The sequence below is a fragment of the Myotis davidii genome, unplaced genomic scaffold, assembly GCF_000327345.1.
Source record: "Myotis davidii unplaced genomic scaffold, ASM32734v1 scaffold422, whole genome shotgun sequence".
In the NCBI taxonomy this organism is placed as follows: domain Eukaryota; kingdom Metazoa; phylum Chordata; class Mammalia; order Chiroptera; family Vespertilionidae; genus Myotis; species Myotis davidii.
Genome location: NW_006292909.1, coordinates 23,157 through 28,051, shown reverse-complemented (window position 1 = coordinate 28,051; position 4,895 = coordinate 23,157). Strand labels below are relative to the sequence as shown.

Below are 4,895 nucleotides of genomic sequence, written 5' to 3'. Positions count from 1 at the left end.
TCCCGATCTGAGCTGGACCAAGTCTCTTTCTGTTCCCGATCTGAGGTGGGCCAAGCTCTTTCTGTTATCTGGGTCCCGATCTGGGCTGCGTATGGGAAGCGATAAGCAGCCATGGGTGCAGGAGACCTTCCTCAGAAGGGGCGAGTGTTCAAGCCCCTGCATATTTGGGGGGGTGAGGATCTGTGACCCACCTCTGTTGACCCCCCAAGTTCTCTCCTGCTGGCCCCTCTGCGACTGTGCCTGTCTTAGGTCGTTCCTCCCTGAGGAATCTTACTCGTCTTTGGCTAACCAGCCATCCTCCGGTGCCAAGCAGGGTGATGTGAGGTTTAGTTCTGTCTCCTTGGTAGCCTATGCCCCTATGGCCTCTACGCCCAGAAACTTCCTTGGGATCCCCTTGCCTGCTGGTGGGGCCCCTGTAGCTGGTCAAGCAGAATTAAGTTAACTAGAAGAGGACATTCTGCCAAGAAAGGACAGGAGCCTGCAAACAGGCCACGTCAGAACAAAGTCTTGCAAGCAAGACTTATTGTTTAGAGGCAAAACATTCTTTTAGGTGATAAATAGTCCAGGAAGGCATGGAAATTACAAGGGAGAGTGCACGGCTGGAGGTGGAAAGAGTCTTTGTATAACATAGGAAACTAACAGTTTAATGTATAAGTTAGCTCAGATGATCTCACAAGCATGCTTGTTAATCATTGCCACTTGCTGTATTCCATTGTTATTTGCTGTATTCCTTTAATAAAAGCCATGAGAGCCTTGGGGGCTTTGCTACTCGCCTGAGTGAGTGGTAGCCCTCTGCTTCTCTAAACTGTATCCTGCACGCCAAGCTCATCTCAGCGTCACTGTTCACAAAGAACATCAATAGCCCCAGCCAGCATTGATCACATATCTTGAGGAACCCATGTTTCTTCTCCAGAGAGGGCCCAGCTCACGCCATAGGGGGAGAGAGAGATCCATGGTACCAGCCACCATGAGGCTTCAAACTCAGCATGAACAGAGAACTCAGGCAACAGCTGTGGGCAATTGGAAGAGGGACCCCCTTATCAAAAATGGCAAGAGAGGTCAATATAGAATGCTTAAGTGCCTTCCTAGGAGGCCTTCCACACAGTGGAAGGGATTAAATCCTTTCATGTCCTTATTAAATTGCTGCCAAACATTCAAAGAATTAAGGCGGGGGATCAGCCTATGTAAGGGTTCTTATCTATGAAGGGTCAGAAACATAAGTCTGAAATATTTCTATATTTGCCCTAGGTAATATTACCGTACAGATGATTACTGCTAGCATGGCAAGAAAGATGTTCTCAGGTGTCAGGCGTCGTCTTTACCATGCCTCAGGTGGTCTCTGGGCTGTTTGTTGTCTGGCTTGTTCTCCTCCTGCTGGGTTATATTTGGAGAACTTCAATTTAAAAAAAAATATTTTTCTTTTACACTAAGTAACCTACAGGTTACTTCCTGGATGTTGATTGATAGTGCCGCAAGGCCATGTATTTTAAGTCAAAGTCATTAAATATTTATGGTGATTGTACTTATTTTCAGATTTGGTATTTTAATAGCAAATCATTAGATTATTCTATAAATATTAGTGGAAGATACTTCAAAATTTAAAATTCCTCCTTTTTACTAAATTTAAGATATTTCAGAAACACAGAAGCATATAAATTACTGCAGAATCTCAGAGGGCAAGTAGGGGAGGGGGTAAGAAGTAACATCCTCAGGTAAGGATTAAAAAACCTGCACACACCCAATAAAAACAAAGTCACCTGAGTTTTGAGCACTTTATTTTTCTTTCTCCTTTTCACGTTTATTTCATCAACAACATTCGCTCTTGCCCTCCACAAAAACAATTAGATTATGACTTGTCTCCCATCAACTCAGCTTTTGTATGAATAACCATAGATTTCTTCTCAACACTGTTTTTAAACAAGAAGCTATAAATAAATAAAGCTTTCAAGGCTTCTCAATCCAAGTTAAAACACTTCCAGTTCTACGAGCTCAGGGTCAGACAAGTGGCCTGGCTGCCCCAGGAGGGGCCTGTGTGGGGAGTGAGGGTCCCTCCCGGAGTTGCTCCTTCCTCTTAGGGCAGGAGGGATCTGGGTGGGGCCACCTGTGCCACCAGGAGCCCTGCCCTTGGCATCGGATAGGAGTCTGTAGGCATGAGGACCCTTCCTCCTACAGCAGGTGGCCTGCATGGGACATGCCAGGCTGAGAACCAGGGGCTGCGGTGGAGCTGCCTGCCCACACCTCCTCTGAGCACCTCCGCCTGGGCCGGGACAGCACTACTTTCCAGACCTAGCAAAGGAACACAGGAGGGACCATGTTTCCGTGGGAACGGGCACAGGCCGTGGTTGAAACATTCCCCTAGGTGCAGCCAGGTCCTGGCTCAGGTCATCCCTGAAACAGCTGCAGCAGAGCCAGCTGCAGAGGGAATGGCCTGAGCATCTGCTCGCAGGTGAGGCAGCCGCTCTTCTGAGCTCTCAGCATGTCCCTCAGTCTCTGCTATGTTTTCCTTTGCTTCCCTTCAAGAGCCACTAAGTAAGTCACCCAGGTGCTGGGCTCCGCATGCCCACCCACCCCTGGACGGCTCTGGGCTGGTCTGGCACAATGCCTACCGGCCCTCTGGCTGCTCTGCCTCTGGACACAAGAGGGAGGGACCAGTGTAGGAAGGACAAAGCCACTGCCCACTCCCCCCTCACCTCACTGACACAGCCTGGGATTCCTGTGCCCCGAAGGCTCCTGCTCGCACCCTCACTGCCTGGGGCATATGGGCTGGCAGGACCTTGGGCAGGATCTGCCTGCGAGGCTACTGCCCTTGCTGGGCCCTCTTGTGTGGCCTCTGCCCCGCCTGCTGTCTCTCCTGGAAACAGGGCACAGGTCCTCCTCAGTGTGGAGCTCACTCAACTCCCAGGAACCCAGGTTTTGGGCCTCATTTTGGGGGGACACGCTCAGTATGGCAGGGGTGTGCCTCAGAACATGGCTTTCCAGTTTGCATGCCAGCCAGCCTTGGGCGGGGGCGGGATATGCAGGGAACTCAGGCTGGGAGACTGAGGGTGATTAGCATTTTCTTCTGTTCTTGAAAGCTCTAGCTTGCTGGGTTCTGGGATGCTCTTCATTTTTTAAAAATCTGTCTTCCGTCAGTTGAGTCCCGGGAAATGCTGATACCCCTCCATGTAACCTTCTCCTGCTTCACATGAGTCAATTGCTTTTGGTGTTGCTGTAAGAAATGTCCAAACCTATGGAGAATTTTTTAAGTTTATTTGCTCCAAGTCGGCCACATTTGCCAGGAAGGAAAATGACAACAGGTTGAGTAATGCTCGGGACAGTGGCAGTTTTGCACCTTTTTTATACATTAGATTCTAAGGGGGTGAAATGAAATTAACTGGTGATAAATTAGGTGGGAGAGCTAAGGAGGGAAATCTCTCGGATTGGACAAAAAGAAAAAAAATTAGACAAACTACTTTTTAAAAATTTATCAATCAATTAACAGTTAATATTTAACCCAAGCGCAATAATAATTGGGGCTCTGTGGTCTTCTATGTTGGGAGATTGTGCTCTTAGGAGTCTGTGAAACAGAAATGTCCCTAAAAATCAAATCCAATGGTATGTTATCCCAGATGCAAAAGATGACAGAAAGCCTCAATAAGGTAAATATTGATCGTTGCGAAACACACACACACACACACACAGACACACACAGGCTAGGACATAACTACCCCTGAGACTCACATTTACTTAGAAAGTTTTAACTTCAAACCATTCTATATGGTTACTTTTGGCTTCTGAGTTTTTAAGATTGACCATGCCATGCCAGGCTCCTTGAGGTTGCTAGGTTTACTATGTGCCATCATTTTTGTCCATACTGGGGAATTAGAACCTGTGGGTTGAGGAGAAAATTCAATGAGTGGTTTATTAACTCTGGGACCCATTGTTTCATCCTAATGAACACAATGCCCCCAGTATTGCTGGTGTCCTTTTATTTGGTCTCCTAGAGGTAGTCACTCTTCAGGCAATAAAGCCTTAGGTTCTAAGTGTGGTTGAGGTGTTTGTAAGGGGGGAAAAGTCTTTTTCTTTGCTGTGGCCTTCGACAATGTATGAGAAGCACCTGCTAATTAAACCCCTAGATTGTTGGCTCCTCTCATTCACACAGCTCCTCTGGTCAAACTGCTGAACAAGGTAAGCTACTTTCAAGGTGAAAATCTTACATACCCTTCCTTCCTGCTGTTGTCACACCTCAGACATAATTTGCACCAAGGGGTCTCTAGTTAGTAGAAAGTTTCTGTGCCGCGCCAGCACAGCCAAGGGTGATCCTGAGTGGGGGTGATGAAAGCATTAAGAAAAGACAGACAGGAGAATGAAAGCTGGGTCTCTGTGGGACGCTGCCTCCCTGATGAGAAGACAATGCCCACAAGCCATGTCTTTATTTTATTGCAGATGCCATGAGGCAAAGTAGGGGCGTGATCAAGTTGTTTACAACATTCTCGTTGGTTTCAACCCTACTCAACTGCATGCACCTGAACTCTATTGCAAAGGCATGTGGGGTTCAAGCTTACAACTATAGCTGTTGGCTATAATTGTGCTGGGAAGGCTCTGCCCTCCAGCTGGGACTTGCACGTGGCCACGAGAGACCTGTGCCCTCTCATTAGTCCGAGGCTTGAACCTGTCCAAAACACTGTAGCCGAGTCCCATATATCCCCCTTTACTGTAGCTGATTCCCATATATCCCCCTTTGTTTTTATTTTTATTTTAAAGAAAGGCTTTTTATTTTTTATTGATTTTATTGATTTTTTACAGAGAGGAAGGGAGAGAGATAGTCAGAAACATCGATCAGCTGCCTCCTGCACATCTCCTACTGGGGATGTGCCTGCAACCCAGGTACATGTCCTTGACCGGAATCGAACCTG

At 47.3% G+C, this 4,895-nt stretch overlaps 1 long non-coding RNA gene across 1 annotated transcript; it reads right to left on the bottom strand.

Moving 5' to 3' along the window:
* Positions 1–1,796: 1,796 nt before the first annotated feature.
* Positions 1,797–4,333, bottom strand: LOC107183509. The gene is made up of 2 exons (XR_001514299.1): positions 3,721–4,333; positions 1,797–3,227 (listed from the first exon to the last, which is right to left on the bottom strand). It is a non-coding gene; the product is annotated as an uncharacterized LOC107183509 (long non-coding RNA).
* Positions 4,334–4,895: the final 562 nt, after the last annotated feature.